General features: G+C 36.0%; 1 long non-coding RNA gene across 3 annotated transcripts; it reads right to left on the minus strand.

Moving 5' to 3' along the window:
• On the minus strand, positions 4527 to 13525 carry LOC106501944. 3 transcript variants are annotated; one of them, XR_001295479.2, is made up of 3 exons: positions 13399 to 13525; positions 8776 to 8861; positions 4527 to 5853 (listed from the first exon to the last, which is right to left on the minus strand). It is a non-coding gene; the product is annotated as an uncharacterized LOC106501944 (long non-coding RNA). The 3 variants fall into 3 exon arrangements; XR_001295480.2 differs by having other exon boundaries at positions 13395 to 13525; XR_001295481.2 differs by having other exon boundaries at positions 13391 to 13525.

Consider the following 18693-nt stretch of genomic DNA (forward strand, 5'->3'; position numbering starts at 1 on the left):
GAAAGAAGAAACCATGGGATTGAAAAAGCAGGAAGACAACCAGAAGAGTAGAAAGAGAAGTTCCCTAAGGGACATCTATGCAGTAGAAGAAACCTGTCCAGAAGAGAGAGGATAAAGGAAAGGGTCTGGAGTACATATCCAAAAAGAAAGAAAAAATATAGGTGAGTTGCGTATTTGGAAAACCATACAAATTTGTTGGTGCTATTGGGAAGAATTAGCAATACATACATAAAGTTCAGTAAATGAAAAACCAAGCAAATTATTAATTCTGGGGATGTGGAAGATAGAGAAGATTGTGCCAGAAGGGAGACAATTATGAAATACTGCTTGGCCCCACAATGAGTAATATCCACAGTGGCATGAGGTAGACACTGCCTATTGATTCAAGCAATTGATGTGCTAGAACTATTATAAGAAGGATGGAGGAGGGAGAATCGTCAGGGGTTAGGAATACTAGTGTAAAATGAAGTTAATAATATATTTAAAAGATTGTCAGGTAATAACAACATATGTACGTTATCTACAAATATCAATAAAAAGTTGAAAAACAATTGTCTGGGGAGAGAAGGAATGAGGGATAGAGCAGAGAAAGGGCCACTGTGTTTCATACAACACTTTATACTGCCTTTGAAATTTTTTTCCATGATGGAAATAAAAATTTAAAGATAAACACATAAGCATTTTTATTGTAAGCTACTTCGAATGCTTTTGCGAATCTGAGTAGAAATTATAAATAAACAAGGCTTTTTTGTGCATTCATTTACTCACTCAGTCATTTATTTACTAGGTAATTGTTCTCAAGCCAGAATGTATAAAAATGCACTTCTATAACACTTCTTCAGAGTTGCTATCAAAAGCTTCTTATTAATCTGACTCAATATCAAGAATTTCATAGAAGATTCCATCTAAACTTCAGTTTCAGACCTGTCTCTGCTATAGCTTCCCTTTAAAAAAAAAATCAAAATGGTTTTTTAGTTATCCTTATGAGAGTTATCCTTATGCTTTCTCTCAAACAAAAGATAGGTATTGTCCTTCATACTGATGGCACAGACTATTTCTATCAAAGGAAACAATTTTATGAATTGCTGTAGGTGTTGACTAAGTGTATAGCCCATGCTCTTTTATACTCAGCTTCTGCTTGGGCTTTGCAAGAAGTTCTGCTAATTGTGGCCACTGCCTCGCCCTGGGGTGCTGCTGATTAGCTGGTGAACACTGAGTGTTAGTGCTGCTGGAGACGGCCTCCTCCTGGCCAACTCAGCTCCATTAAAAACAACTTGATACTCCGTGTTTGATGAGAGTACTAGAAAAAAATACCTCATTTCTGGAAATTTTATGGCACCACACTGGCATGTAGAACCTTCTGACCCTAATAAAGGACAAAGCCAAAGTTGTAAAGTGGTGTGTTTTAAAGACACTGGGAAGCCAATAGGCCTCTAGTTCCAATGCCTGATTACCCTCTAAGGCACTCTGATCCTGAATTCAGCTGTAACATAACTTGTACATCTGTTAAATCTTCTTTTTATGAATGATAACTGACTTCTCTGTTTCTATTGGCTGTCTAGCCCTGCTCCTGAGCACTGGAAGCTATATTCAGTGCCTGTTAGATGTCTCTATTTGAATGCACCCAGTATGACCTAGCTGCATGTTCTTCGGTTTGAAATTTATTTTCTTCCACTTCATTCATCCCTAATCTTAGTAAATGTGCCCAGTCGCTCAGTCGTGTCCAGCTTTTTCTGGCCCCATGTACTGTAGCCAACCAGACTCCTCTGTCCATGAAATTTTCCAGGCTAGAATACTGCAGTGGGTTGCCACTTCCTACTCCAGGGGAATTTTCCCAATCCAGGAATCCAGCCTGCATCTTTTGCACCTCCTGCATTGGCACGCAGATTCTTTACCACTAGCGCCACACGGGAACCCCCAATTTCGGTAAATGTATCAAATTACACGGCACTTGTTCTATTTGCCAGTGTTTCTTTGCACTGTCTGACAAAATCATCCATGAAGTGTTTGCAAACTGTAGATGCTTACTTCCCACCCAGGCCTATTGAATCAGACTCTCCGAGAATGATATTTAGCATGTATAATTTTATTTTATAATTAATAGCTTTTATTTCAACTTTATTTTTGAAAGATATTATCATTAAAAAAATCTTTGCAGTAAAAATGCAAAGTGGTAGTCCTCAGGTAAAAATTGTTCATTAGGGATAGATAAAGATTAGTTCATTAGTGTAATGGTTCAGTTCAAAAAGAAAATAATTTAAACATATATATAACTACATACATTTTCCCATTTTCCTGAATTATGATACCAAACTATGATACCAAAGCTATTTTCTAGCTTCATCTCCATTCCTTTAAAAACATTTTTAATTTATTTAATTTTTTAATAGAAAGATAATTGCTTTACAGAATCGTGCTGGTTTCTGCCAAACATCAGCATAACAGCATGTGTAATTTTTAAAAGCACCACATTAATTTATACTAAGGACTTAAGTTTGAGAACCACTGTATGTCTATTATGTCTCCTCCCCTTCCCTTAATCACTGTCTGCATTTAGACCCTCCTAACCTCTTCCTCGGAGAAGGCAATGGCACCCCACTCCAGTACTCTTGCCTGGGAAATCCCACGGGTGGAGGAGCCTGGTGGGCTGCAGTCCTTGGGGTCGCGAAGAGTCGGACACGACTGAGCGACTTCACCTTCACTTTTCACTTTCATGCATTGGAGAAGGAAATGGCAACCCACTCCAGTGTTCTTGCCTGGAGAATCCCAGGAACGGGGGAGCCTGGTGGGCTGCCGTCTATGGGGTCGCACAGAGTCGGACACGACTGAAGTGACTTAGCAGCAGCAGTAGCAGCAACCTCTTCCCTCGATCATTGCTGTATCTACCAAGTGCATTTCACGTATCCTGTTTCAACCCCTTCAATTTATCTTATTATTATTTTTAAAGTTAACAAATATTAATTGAGGGCCTTGATTGTCAGCAAGTTTTCCTCCACCATGTTGCTTGAATCGTTTTTCTAAAACAAAGGTCTGTTGCTTAAAATCCTGTAAGTTCTTCCTTCACCCTCAGGATAAATTCCAAAGTCATGAATAAAGCATTGATCCTGCCCCATTTCTTCCATCAACTGAAATACATTCAATGCCTTGGCCACAGTATTCATTGTTTCTTAAATAGCTAAAAATGTGATCGGATAGTATAATATAACGCTTAAGAGCTCATGTCAGGAATCACTTAGATACAGTTTCAAAACACCCCTTTGGTATTTATAATCTATGTGTCCACAGCAAGATGCTTAATTTCTTAAGTCTCAATTCTCTTCTTTGCAAAATAGACATAATAATGACTATATCACATGGCTTGAGATGAATAAATTAAATAATTTACATGAAGTGCAGAGTACAAAGTAAGAACTCAGTTTTGGTGGCTATTATAGGTGGCTATTATTTGCACATGCTATTTATGCTTTGCACATTATTCTTTCACTCATTTTCACCTGAATTATCTGTGCTCTATATTTAAATCTGTTTCCTATATCTGTCATACTCTTCTCCAGAAAGACTTCACTTAAAACCATGACTCCCAGAAATGTGATCTTTCTATCTCAGAAGTCAAGAAACTACAGACAAGAAAAAAAAAGAAAACTATGGCCTACAGACACATCTGGCCTCCTACTTATTTTTCTATAGTCTGTGAAACAAAAGCTTTAGTACTATCAGCTGAAAAGAATGCACTGCGTGAGAATTGTGAGTTAAATTTGACTCATCTAGGGGTAAAATGAGGACTATAGCCCTGGAGGCAGCATGTCCAATAGCCCTGAGAAACTACTCCAAAAAGGCAGCGGGGGAGGTCAGTATATGTGTGATCTTGGTGAAGGGGGCACGCATGCAGTCACATACATATTTTTGCAGAAGGTTTCTGCTAGTCACGGGAGCATTCATCACCATGAAAGAATTTAATGCTTCTCTAGGAATGAGGAAATGCATGAATTGGTTTCATAATATCTTCTGAAAATACCTAGCTGATATTTTTTCTCCCTATGTCCAGTTACCTCCTTTAGGTCAGAAACATTTCTTATCCTTCCTTCAACATTTAGCACATTTCCTGATTGTACACTCTCAACACGTCTTTACTGAGTGAGTGAAAGAATTATTTTCCTAAAGGGGCTTTTTTTTTTTTTGGTCGAATATGGCAAGTGTATAACTAAATATTCTGTGTCAATTCAGACTAATAAGTTCCTAATTCTAATCAGGTGCTATCTATCTGTCAACTTTATAATCCCTAATATATATTATGTCATAAAGTATAGTCTTTTGAAATAAACCATATTATTATTTCCTTTTTCTATATAAGAAACCAGAGGTACAAATCACTCAGATAACATGACTAAGGTCCCAGAATTGGAAATGATAAAGCCCAGCAGTCTGACTCAGAACCCTCTCAATTACCAAGTTATAAAGCTTTCTTATAGTAAAAATGAAGAGTGAACAGAAATAAAATGTACTTTATTTTTATTGACATTATTTTAAACAACATTTTAGATAAGTTCTAAATAAAATGTAAAAATTTAGATTAGCTCCTTCTGGGCAATCTTTTTGGCAAAATGCAGGAAAGTACTTGCTAGGTCATGGGATATGCTTGAATTTAATTATCTGTTCTTGTTGTCACTTTCATTAGTCAAAAGCTGGAAAATTTTCAAAGAGTCTAATTACTTCTCTATTACATAACATATCTTAAAAACTAGACTATTGATTATGCTTGCAATTGAAAATGAATAGTCGGAATACATGGTAAATGCAACCCTTTAGAAATAGATTCTGTCAGTCCTCAAAAAACATCTCACATCTTAGTTGAAATATAAAGAATGAAATATTATTGAATAGAAAACTTCAAGAGTGGTATGCTGCTGCTACTGCTGCTAAGTCGCTTCAGTCGTGCCCGTCTATGGGACCCCATCGACAGCAGCCCACTAGGCTCCTCTGTCCCTGAGATTCTCCAGGCAAGAATACTGGAGTGGGTTGCCATTTCCTTCTCCAATGCATAAAAGTGAAAAGTGAAAGTGAAGTCGTTCAGTCATGCCCAACTCTTAGAGACCCCATGGACTGCAGCCTACCAGGCTCCTCTGTCCATGGGATTTTCCAGGAAAGAGTACTGCAGTGGGTTGCCACTGCCTTCTTCGCAAGACTGGTATAAAAGTTATTAAGTAATTGAAGTGCTATAGTAGAGAAAAATTCAGTTACATTCAAGTACATTAAAAGCATTTGCTTAGACTGATAAAATATGGCAAAAATAAGAACTTTAAACACAGACAAATTGGTATTACATGCTGATGTAATCTCAGTTTTTGACAATACATCTCAAGTTGCTTTAAATTTATTAGATAATCCCACTGGTAATGTTTTAGCTGTTTAAGCTCACTTTTTATACCTTTGTGTGGCATAAGTCTATTTAGATACAAAGAATGCTTATACTATTTTCAACTCTTTACAACCATTGTTGGGAAAAAAAAAAAGCTGTAAAGATACATCAAGTTTTTATAGCAATAAAAAGTTTCCCAGGAAAGCTAAACCTTTCTGTATGTTAGGCAGAAATTATTAACTAGAAACCATAAATTTAATTTTTCATTAGAAAATAATGGACAATGATGGTGGATCTTTAGATGTACAGAAAATACAATCATTTCTAAATACTTCAAGAAATATTCAAATAACTTGTCTCGTGCAAGCGGGATAGGAAAATATCACAGCTTGCCGTCTGGTTCCGTCTGATGGCCATCCTTGATTCTGTGCAGATAATCTCTCAAAACAGTAACATGAATGTAGTAGAAAAATTCTTCATTCCTTCCTAGTAGGAATCTAGAAATGAGTTTTAAAAGAAAAAAAAATATTTTCTTTAAGAAATCATAAGGTAAGCTTTCTGTCTATTTAGAATTTCCTCTCTCCACCCCCCTTTTTTTCTTTAAAATCAGAGCTTACAGGTTTAACTCTTCTTTTAAAATAGGAATTACTTGTAAAATAAAAAAGATAAGTTTAATTTTCCATTAGAAAAGAATAGTCAGTTCTATGTACATTCTCATGTTATTAGTGAATAAATACATTTCTCCACCTTCCTTTCCAAACTGTATGCCTCTTTTTTGTTTTCTTGTATGTGGCACTGACCAGGTAACTTGGTAAAACCTGCAGTAAACTTTGTAAGTAATGAAAAAACTTTTAATATGTTATCTTTAAGATAGAAACTAGCCAAGAAGATCTACTAATCCTGCTGTGTTTGTCTTACTATTGGAAATTCTGACAAAGACTACAAAGAAGCAAAAAGAAATTAATAAAAGGCATTATAAGGTAAGACACAACACTGTCACAATTTGCAGATAATGTGAACATCTACTTATGAGAGATTCGATTCTCTACTACAACAATAACGAAATAGAAGTGAACCTTAAAGATGGTAACTTTCAAAATAGTAACAAAGACAATAAAATGCTTAGGAATTCCTTTGCTGTGCTGTGGTTAGTCGCTCAGTCGTGTCTGACTCTTTGTGACCCCACGGACTGTAGCCTGCCCAGCCCCTCTGTCCATGGGAATTCCCCAGGCAAGACTACTGGAGTGGGTTACTATGCCCCCCTACAGGGAATCTTCCCAACCCAGGGATGGAACCCAGGTCTCCCACATTGCAGATGGATTCTTTACTGCCTGAGCCACCAGGGAAGCCCAAGAATAGTAGAATGGCAGTGTATCCCTTCTCCAGGGGATCTTCCCAACCTAGGAATTAAACCAGGGTCTCCTGCATTGCAGGTGGAGTCTTTACCAGCTGAGCTACCAAAGAAGGCTTAGAATGACACAAGATCTCTCTATAGACAAAATTTAGATATCTCAGATCAACTCAGAGGATGATCTGAATAAACAGAGAGGCATCACATGTTCCTGGATAATATGCCTCAATTCTGGAAACAGTCACTATTTTCTAAATTAACATAAATGGTCAAGAAAGCCACAAACAAAAATTCTTGTATTTTTTGAGGAATAATTTTGAAAAAAAAAAGAAAAGGCCAGCAAATAGTAAAGTCAATCTTTAAAAACAAAAGAGGGGAACTTGTTCTACCAGATATGTTAAGATAAGATAATCTACAAAATATACTATACATTAAATGTAACATGCTATTGGTGTGATAACAAATGAATCAAAGACTATTCCAATGAGTCCAGACAGATCCATACATACTGACAACTTCACATATATTGAAGGTGCATGCATGTATGCTAAGTCGCTTCAGTTGTGACCAACTCTTTGTGACCCCATGGGCTGTAGCCTACTGGGCTCCTATGTCCACGGGATTCTCCAAGCAAGAATACTGGAGTGGATTGCCATGCCTTCCTCCAGGGGATCTTCCTGACCCAGGGATCGAACCTGTGTCTCTCACATCTCCTGCACTGGCAGGAGGGTTCTTCACCAGTAGCACCACCCGGAGCACCCCCATATTGAAGGTAGTACCACGAAACAATGAAGAAATCTATCAAGGCCAAATGTTACAGAGAATTTGATTCAATAGGAATTTTTATACCAGAGAAATCATAAGGTGCTACAACCACTTTGGAATATAATTTGGAATAAACATTCTCATGTATTCTGATACAATAATTTTTGCACAGGTTCCCTAAGAGTCTTGCACAACTCATTGTGGAAAGAATATGGAAGCAACCCAAATGTCCATCAGTGGGAGAATGAATTTTTAAAAATTATGCTGACTCAAAAATTATGCTGTTTATGCAGTCACAAAACAGTATACATAGTCTTAAAACGAATGAACTACAGGTATATACAGAACAAACGAATTTCAGAAACACAATGCTGAATGTAAAAAGCAGGTCCCGGAAAACTACATAATGTGTAATATCACATTTATGATAACACAAAACTAAACAATATGTGACTTAGAGGTGTGTGTGTGTGTGTGTTAAATAATATTTTAAAAGAATGAAAATCAAGTTCTATACAACACCCAGCCTGCCTTCTCCACTCCAGAAAAGCCCTCTAGGCAGAGAGTTGCAGACACTGGCAGTAAGACTTCATCTGCATTCACAAGACTGGTGAGTGTCAAGAGGATGTATGTGGGGCACAGACAGTGTCTGCAACACAAAAAAGTAAAAGCAAACTGAAGAGAACAATTACTTCTAGAGTGAAAACAAGTACACACTATAAGTGAGAACACTTAGTAGGAAAGTGTCACCTCCCTGCCTGTAACACAGGAGACCCAGGCTCGATCCCTGGGTTGGGAAGATTAGCTGGAGAAGGAAATGGCTCCCACTCCAGTATTCTTGCCTGGAGAATCCCATGGACAGAAGAGCCTGGAGGGCTACAGTCCATAGGATCGCAAGGAGTTGGACAGGACTGAGTAACTCGCACACAGCGCTTAGGTTGCAGCTTGGTTTGTGGTGTTCTTTTTACTATTATGCTTCCTATCTTACATATACTCTTTTAACACTTCATTAAAATGAAGAAAGAAAAAGTAAACATTTTTCTTGACATGAAAAAGTAAGTTTAAAAAAAAAAAGTGTTCCCAATTAAGAAAAAATTGTTCCCAGCTACAAAAACCTGTTAATTGCACAGTCTGTTTTCTGTACAGTACAAATATGAAAATGTTTTATTTTTTCTTCCAAAATTGTTCTGTTTACTTTTCTTAGGCAGAATACACAGCTCTGCATACATTTTCAGATATTAAAAATCTAGTTGATCAATTGTATCTCATAAATAATTCAGTTTCACCTTCTCACTGCCAGTACCTTCAAGGTATCAGGTGGAAAGAAAGTGCTAGGTAGAGGACATTTTCTGTCCTCTTGCCCCACAATATCTCTCTTCCTTCCAGCATCTGCAGGGTTGGGAAAGGAGAAGACACATTAGTCTTTCTAGCAAAAGTCTTCCTACTAGGATACCTTTATATTATAGGTGTAAGTCTTCATAGCTATTATAGTCCATTCTTGGTTGATGATGTCCCAGGCACAAGTAGGTACCCACTTGCTTCTTTTTGAGTACCTGGGAAGCCCCATGAGAAGAGGCTAATTGCCACTGCTCAGTCCTCTCATGTGGAAGATGCACTCTTATCTCCAGCCCCCTCTGCTCCCATAGCCTTTAGTACACTCCATTGTCACTGGCTGCCAGGATCTCTCATCTAGCCATCTTCTTAAGAGAGGTGTTAGCTTGGTGTGCCAGTAAGAACAACGGAAACTCAACTGTCTGTCATGTCCATTTTATATGCCCAGGTTAGCATACTGCATTGTATTATCTAATTTAATTTTCACATCTATCCTAGGAAGTAAGTATTATTCTTTGCTTCATTTTACAAATGAGGAAAATGGAGCTCAAAGATATTGAAAAACCTGCACCTAACTATTGAATGCTGGGGCTGGAGAGACCCAAAGCCCTCTGACTTTAGAATCTGAAATCAAATGATAATCAGTAAGATGCTTGGAGGAAGTGAAGTCCAACAAATGGAGGTAGTTTCATCCAGGCCAAATTCACATATGATGAACCATTCCTGTCTACACCAGAAACTTTACTCATTGTCCTTAAGATTCAGTGTCCATCTTCCCTGAAATCTGCTGACTGTTTAACTACTCATCTATAAATATCACCACTCTGCTTTCTCAGGTTATTTCTTTTCTAAATGCCGTATCTATTAACGTTTTCTTTAGATATGTTTAAAAACATCAGTTAGGTTAAGTTTTATAATGATTAGAATTTTGATTGTATTTTACTTTTTAATAGGGTAATCTCTTTTCCAACTCAAATTTTTTGGAAGACAGCACCGTTTCTTACTTTTTTAACTACCCAAACAGTTGCAATGTTAAGATACATGATAATGTATGTAGGAAAATAGAAAAAGTATACAAAACATATTCTGGGACTAATGAACATTTTTAAAGAATGATCTTGAGATACAAGTTCAATATATGAAAGTCAATCATATTCTTAATTACCAGCAAAATTGGAATTAAAAAAATTAAATATCATTTATAATATTACTCTAAAATTCAAACTCACTGGGAATAAAGCTAAAAAAGTTCATACTGAATCTATATGCTGAAAACTAAAAAGCCATTTGTGAAAGAAATCAAAGAAGACCTAAAATGGAGAAACATCTTCTGTTTATGGATTGAGGATGCAGTATTGCTATGATGTAAATCCTTCTCAATTTAAAATATGGATTCATGTCAATGTATGGCAAAACCAATACAGTATTGTAAAGTAAAATAAAGTAAAAATAAAAATAAAAAAAAATAAAAAATAAAATAAAATATAGGTTCAGTGTAATGTTTATCAAAACCACAGTTTTAAAATATTTACAAGTTGTATGTAAAATTTAAACAGAAAGACAAAGCAACAGAATAGTCAAAACAATTCTGAAAAAGATCAAAATAGATTAGATAACTTATACACCTGATTTCAAGACTACATGTAAACTAGAGTGATGAAGAAAAGAACATAGTACTGGTGAAAGAACAGAACAGATCAATGGAACAATGACCAATGGAACATAATGGAAAGACTAGAAATAGATCCCACACAAAATAGTAAAATAATGTTTGACATAGTGCAAAGGCAATTCAAAAGATAAAGCATAGTCTTTTCACCAAAAAGTGCTGTTACAATTGGATGACCACATTAAAAAAAAAAAGTTAAATTGACCTGTCACATCTAACACAAAATTATCTAAAATGGAGTTATAGTTGTAACTGTGAACAGCAAAACTACAAAATTTCTACGAAAAGTCTATGTGATCTTGGGTTTTGCAAATAGTTTTTAGATATTACACTAAAATCACAATCCACAAAAATAATATTTTGGACTTAATCAAAATTAAAAATGATATAATAGTTTCTTATAAAGCTAAACATATACTTATCATAAAAACCCAACTATTCTGTTGCTAGATATATACCCAGGGAATTAAAATTTTTTGTTCACACAAAATCTGTATGTGAATGTTTATAGCAGCTTTATTCATAATCACAAAAACTTGAAAACATGCAATTGTCCTTCAATGGGTGAGTGGTTAAACAGTTATATCTAAACAATGGAATTCTACTCAGAAACCAAAAATTAATAAACTTTTGCTTCACATAACAAAATGGACAAACCTTAAGTGCATTTTGCTAAGTGAGATAAACCAGCCAAATAGTCTACATGTACATATGATATTCTCTGAAAGACTGTGAAAACAGATGCAGGACAAAAGGAAGAGTTGATCATAAGGAGCACACAAAATTTTGAGGGTGATAGAAATATTCTGTATGGTAGATAACATGATTATACGTTTGTCAAAACCCATAGAACTGTACGCCAAGAGGACGTTTATGTTAGAGGATTAAAAAATAATCAGTAGTGATGTTGAAAAGGACCCTAAACAGAATGCAGTTGGTGATACATGAATCTAACTGTAATACAATTGTAGACACAATTACACTGAAGAGGATGTGAAAGAAAGGGGCTGACCTTTGTAATGTTGTCAAACAGTATTTTAAGTAGATATTGTAAGGTTACAGACAAAAAGAACTACACAAACACTTTGGCTGGTAAAGTTGTTTCTCAAAGAATATGATTTAAGTAATTCTGAATCTAAGTTACATGTATAATAGGACTGAAGAAGTAAGTAAATATATTGTAGATAATGACAGCCAGGTTTCTCACTATTAAAAAGTAACAAATAAGCAAGGTGTCAGGCTATAAGGATACTTTTAGTATTTCTCTAATATAAATACACCAATGTAATATCTCCAATATAATGTTACATTAGAGATGGCAGTACATTATTTTAATTTTATGATTTTGATTTCTAAGCACTATTTTTAAAAATAAAAGGTAGGACAACTTCTTGTGAAGTGGCTGAATATTGGCCTTGACCTGGGAAAAAATAAGAAGGGAGGTTGGAGCATTGTGCAGTGTCAAAGAGGAAAGAACTCCAAAAGTGAAAAAAAAAAAAAAAAGATTAAGAGAGAGCAAGGAAGGAAGGAGCAGAGGGAAAGAGGAAGGGAGGAAAAGAAAGAGGAAGAAAAAGAAAGAATGGAGGAGGGAGAGAGGAATGGAGACATGCCAACCAAAAAGAGCCCCTCAGTGTCCAAAGCTGAACAATTTGAGCAACAACAACAAAAAATAACAATATCGGGTTATAACCCAACTTATAAAATAGGTGTTCGTGAGTTCATGTTAAAATAAGTAAACTATTGACTGACTGAGAAGAGACAACTTCTCTTTTCAGAGAAATTCTAGTTAATAAATGTAGACAGTATCTTGCTAAACTGATGCATTACTTCTATTTATATTTTATAGATTCCATAGAATCTTCTGCATACATGATCATGTTGTTTGTGGATAAAGACTGATTTACTTATTTTGTTACCACCTGGATGCCTTTTATTTCTTTTATTGCCTAGTTCATAGGCTAGAACCTCCAGACGAATGCTTATTTAGGAGTAATGAGAGCAGAAATTCTTGCTTCATTACATGACAAGGGGAAAATAACTTAACCTTTAAATGTTAAGTATGATGTTATCTGTAAGTTTTTGGAAGATACCAGTCTTGTCTGCTCAGGTGTCTTCAAAAATGATAGTGTGCTTAGTTTGCCATAACAAAATACCATAGATTGGGGGCCTGTCCTTTTTCTCTCTTTTTCTTTATTGCTTATTAATTATTACTTAGTATTTTGTTATTTTTATTGTTTGAGTCAGCATTTATGGAGTACATCTTTTACTTATCTACCTCTAAGGAATATTCCACTTTACCTTGAGCATATATTTCTTGCAATAATATCCTTTCATTTTTCCCTTCCAGCCTTTGTGTTGTTCAACATTTTCTTCATGTTATAAACTCCAGTACACAAACAACTGTGTCTCTCATGCTGTTGTTAATCTGGAAGCTGAAGATAAACGTATAACCCTATTTGATACTACACGTAAAAATAAATTCCAAATTTTGTAAATATTAAAAAATAAAGTAACAAAGTATGAAAAATACCATAGGTAAATATATTTATAATATAGAATGAGGAAGATATTTCTAAGTGTTTAGAGGAAATCAGGAGCCACAGAGAAAAACAATACCTGATTTAATACATAAAAATGAACATTTTAGTATGACAAGAAATCATTAGCAAAGTTTAAAAAAAACCAGAGGGAAAAGAAGTAGCACAAAAGGAATGAAACATTGCTATTTTAAAAATTAATTTTAAACACCAATAGGATAAAAAATGGGCAATGATTATGAACAGGCATTTGATGAACAAGAAAATATAAAGGGCAATTAACATGAAACATGCTCTATCCATGTTCAGAGAAGGAAAACAGAAATCACTGTAAGTATTTCTACCAGGAAGAGTTTTATTACAGGAAATTAAGTGCTTACATACTCACTGAAATAGCCAGAGGAAAAAGTCAGGAAATGCTACTCTGGCTCTGAGCTTCATCACCACGCTTAGAAAACTAAGAAGTCACACCTGTCACCAAGGCCAGGAACCATGGTAATCTATGCCCCCGATAATCCCAGCTGCTGCAGGCAGAGGTGGGAGGTTGGAACTTTGGTTAAGGCTTGTGCATTCGTCAAACATTGACAGAATCAACTTCTGCATGACAGAATCTTAACTAGGATGCCTCTGGCAGAAGATTGTGACAAAGATCATCCTCAGAATTCCAGTCCAGTCTTACAGGGAGAAGACAGAGGTGCTCAACTTTATGAACGCTAGATGAATCTGTATGGCAAAACGGGTGAGATATTTAAATAGTTTCTTGGTAAATTCTTTTTAAAAGCTTATATACACACTATTGTTCATACACTCTCAGCCCAGACTGATGGCATAATCAAAGAAACAGCAAGCAAAAAACACTTTCAAAATAATTATTTTCCTTTTTCGCCTTTCTTGAAAACTGTGAAGGGTACACAAAGATCAAAGTTACATTCCTTAAAATCCTTTATGCTCCATTTCCTCAAATGCTGATGATTCCATGCTTCTTTAAAACTCTTTCTAAGCAAGCCTATGTGCAAAAATCTTGATTTTTTTTTTTTTTACTCAAGCAGCCATGCCATGTCACAGTTATATATGACCAAATCTCAAAGAACCAATTTTGCAAGTGGTGGTTTTATAATCGTTCCAAAATACTCACTCTTTACCCCAGTCTTTATATGGGATATATTTCCATAACCTGTTGAAGTTGTGCTTGGGCATATGACTTGTTTTGGCCGATAGAATATATGATACATCTAGAGCTTAAGAGGCATCCCAGTGTTTCTATTAATATGTGTGCTCTGAAGTAATTCCTTCCTTGACCATATTAAGAACATCACTGTGACAACTGCTATCCTCAATCTGGGTCCCGATTGACCCAGAATCCTGCTATGTTACAGTATTATTCTAATTGCTTTACATAAGTTAAGCAAATTTTATACTCATAACAAACCTTTGAGCTAAGATTGTTGCCTCTATTTTACAGATGAGGAAGCTGAGGCCAAAATAAATAAATAAAAACAAATAAAACTTTATTACCCAAGTTTATTGCAATAGATTGTCACCCTGCTTGTTTAACTTGCATGCAGAGTACATCATGTGAAATGCCACCTGGATGATGCCCAAGCTGGAATAAGACTGTCGGGAGAAATATCAGTAACCTCAGATGTGCAGACGACACCACCCTTATGGCAGAAAGTGAAGAGGAACTAAAAAGTCTCTTGATGAAAGTGAAAGATGAGAGTGAAAAACCTGGCTTGAAACTAAACATTCAAAAAAGGAAGATCATGGCATTGAGTCCCATCACTTCACAGGAAATAGATGGGAAACAATACAAACAGTGAGAGACTATTTTCTTGGGCTCCAAAATCACTACAGATGGTGACTGCAGTCATGATATTAAAAGATGCTTGTACCTTGAAAGAAAAGCTATGACAAACCTAGATAGCATATTAAAAAGCAGAGATATTACTTTGCTGACAAAAGTCCATATAGTTAAAGGTATGGTTTTTCCAGTAGTCATGTATAGATGTGAGAGTTGAAACATAAACAAAGCTGAGTGCCAAAGAACTGATGCTTTTGAAATGTGGAGTTGGAGAAGACTCTTGAGAGTCCCTAAGACAGCAAGGAGATCCAACCAGTTCATCTTAAAGGAGATCAGTCCTGAATATTCATTGGAAGGACTGATGCTAAAGCTGAGACTCCAAAACTTTGGCCAGAAACATATCAAAAAACAGAAACATATCAATACCTAATACAGAAATTTTTTTCAGTTTTACTGCCCAAAAGTCACCCAATAATCCCCATCCTCAAACTCATCATATAAACCAGACCACAGAAGTTTTTTCCATGTGCTTGAAAGAATCCCAACAAGGAAAACCAACGAGTAAATGCATTCATAAGTTATAATTGAAGATCATTAAGAACTTGGAAAGAAGTAGAGGAAGTAAAAGAGAGTAACTGAAATTGCTGACATGACCAGTGTTCTTTATAAAACCCATTTACTAAAAGCTTATGCTTACTGTTTTACTTTTGGATGACAGTATAAAAGAAAAGTTTGATATATAATAGATCAGAGTGGGTTCAGCTGTCACTCAGTTACATTAAACTAATACTTGATTATAATATGAGAAAAATAATTGATCTTTTGCACTTACCATCACTTTTTTAATATGAAAAGATGAGCTGGAATATAATTTAGGTAATTTTTTAAAATCTTATTTTAAGAAGTACTTTATATGCAATATATCAGTGATTTTCATTGTGTCTGATATATATAAAAGATTAATGGAATTGTTCATGGAATATTCAAGGTTTGAGGGAACACAGCTTTATAATGAAAGTATAAACTCCATACTCTTAATGGATTATTTATTGTTTTGAGCTTGTCATAGCATTTATGTAAGTTACATGTTTAAGGATCTATGCAATTATTTCTAAATTTGCTCATCACTTGGTAATAATCTAGCTCAATATTTTCATCTCCATTTAATATGAGGAAATGTGAGGTTGGAGATTAAATGAAATACTTCTCACACAAAATTAGAAGATGTGGTAGGTTTATTATTTTTAGATTTCATAAGCTAAGAACTTCTTTCACTGAATTATAATTTACTAAAGTATAATGTGCTCTTCCTACTAAAGTCTGAGTGTTTCTAATGTTGGCATAGCATAGTCTCAAAAAAAAAAAAAAAGAGGCATTTTAGGAAGAAATGTTAATAAGTGAAGACCAAATTATGCCTTTAAATTTTTATATGTGGTTTCGATCCCTACGTCAGGAAGATTCCCTGGAGGAGGACATGGCAACCCACGCCAGTATTCTTGCCTGGTAAATCCCATGGGCAGAGTCTGTGCATGTGTTTGCATATGTGTGTATTACATCAACTATCCATTCCCAAGGATTCTTCCTCTTATAGCTCCATCAATACCACTCTTCTAATAAGACTGCATGTTCCAGAACACAGTGCAGAACAACCCTTCTAGTACTTCCAGCATTGTATCCTGGAAATCATACTCTCCTAATATATGGACAAATGTAGTGGATACTAGTGCAGATGTTGATGTGGTAAAGGGGTAAAGGTGAGGGAAGGAAACATTTATGTATGAAGTATCATCTGATGTTTTGATCAAAATGACCTTTGCAACCAAATGTTAAATGCTGCCTCTAGAAGTCATTCAAAGTCGTTATATCTTCTTTTGGCCCCTAACACTTTTCTGGTTCAGAAGATAGAGCATACATACCACTAGCTTATTCTTACAAAAACAAAATCCACAATGAAATGCTGCTAGTAAAAAAAAATTTCCCAGGAAGGTCTATTTTCACTCTTTCTTTTCCAGCATACATGCAGGGTTCCTGTGTGTGTATGCGTGCATGTGTATGTCTGTATGTTTTCTGAAGCCCGTTCCTCTGAAAAGTCAAGGAAAAGTGTAATAGGTCCCTTAGTCTGCTGCTTAAATAGTCCTTGTCCTACATATTTTAAAATTGGAAATTTAGCTAAGGCTGAATATCAGCCTAATTTCTGGGACTAGATCTAAGGTGAAGTGTGTCAGTGAACAAGTAGAATATAAGGAGTTACCTTGTCTGACAGCAAATTGAAGGACCTGCATGGATCTCTTCCTTTTGAAAATGAATAATGAGGAAACAACAGAAAAACAATAACAATATGGAGTCTTTGAAAAGCATTTTGATGCCAAGAGAAAGGAAAAATTGTTTAAAACATCCCAAGTCTGAAAGTGACTAAAAACAGAAGAAAATTTTTGAAATTTGTCTTATATCTTCTATAAGCTTGAATAGGCATCTTCACAAGGCCTAGAGGAGCTATCCCACGTTGAAGGTCAGGAACGGTGGCGGTAAGGAGATATCCCTCGTCCAAGGTAAGGAGCAGCAGCTGTGCTTTGCTGAAGCAGCCATGAAGAGATACCCCACGCCAAGGTAAGAGAAACCCAAGTAAGATGGTAAGTGTTGCAAGAGGGCATCAGAGGGAAGACACACTGAAACCATACTCACAGAAAACTAGTCAATCTTATCACACTAGGACCACAGCCTTGTCTAACTCAATGAAACCAAGCCATGCCTATGGGGCAACCCAAGACGGGTGGGTCATGGTGGAGAGGCCTGACAGAATGTGGTCCACTGGAGAAGGGAATGGCAAGCCACTTCAGTATTCTTGCCTTGAGAACCCCATGAACAATATGAAAAGGCAAAATGATAGGATACCCAAAGAGGAACTCCCCAGGTTATTAGGTGCCCAATATGCTACTGTAGATCAGTGGAGAAATAAATCCAGAAAGAATGAAGGGATGGAGCCAAAGCAAAAACAATAGCCAGTTGTGGATGTGACTGGTGATAGAAGCAAGATCCGATGCTGTAAAGAGCAATATTTCATAGGAACCTGGAATGTCAGGTCCATGAATCAAGGCAAATTGGAAGTGGTCAAAGAAGAGATGGCAAGGGTGAACATCGACATTCTAGGAATCAGCAAAATAAGATGGACTGGAATGGGTGAATTTAACTCAGATGACCATTACATCTACTACTGTGGGAAGGAATCCCTCAGAAGAAATGGAGTAGCCATCATGGTCCACAAAAGAGTTCAAAATGCAGTACTTGGATGCAGTCTCAAAAACAACAGAATGATCTCTGTTCGTCTCCAAGGCAAACCATTCAATATCACAGTTATCCAAGTCTATGCCCCAACCAGTAACACTGAAGACACTGAAGTTGAACGGTTTTATGAAGACCTACAAGATCTTTTAGAACTAACACCCAAAAAAGATGTCCTTTTCATTATAGGGGACTGGAATGCAAAAGTAGGAAGTCAAGAAACACCTGAAGTAACAGGCAGATTTGGCCTTGGAAGGTGGAATAAAGCAGGGCAAAGACTAATAGAGTTTTGCCAAGAAAATGCACTGGTCATAGCAAACACCCTCTTCCAATGCCGTTCTCCCATATCATCCTGCCCTCGCTCTCTCCCACAAAGTCCAAAGGACTGTTCTATACATGTGTGTCTCTTTTGCTCTCTCACATACAGGGTTATCGTTACCTTCTTTCTAAATTACATATATATGCGTTAGTATACTGTATTGGTGTTTTTCTTTCTGGCTTACTTCACTCTGTATAATTGGCTCCAGTTTCATCCACCTCAGTAGAACTGATTCAAATGTACTCTTTTTAATGGCTGAGTAATATTCCATTGTATATATGTAC

The sequence above is a fragment of the Capra hircus genome, chromosome 3 (genome assembly GCF_001704415.2).
Source record: "Capra hircus breed San Clemente chromosome 3, ASM170441v1, whole genome shotgun sequence".
Classification (NCBI taxonomy): Eukaryota; Metazoa; Chordata; class Mammalia; order Artiodactyla; family Bovidae; genus Capra; species Capra hircus.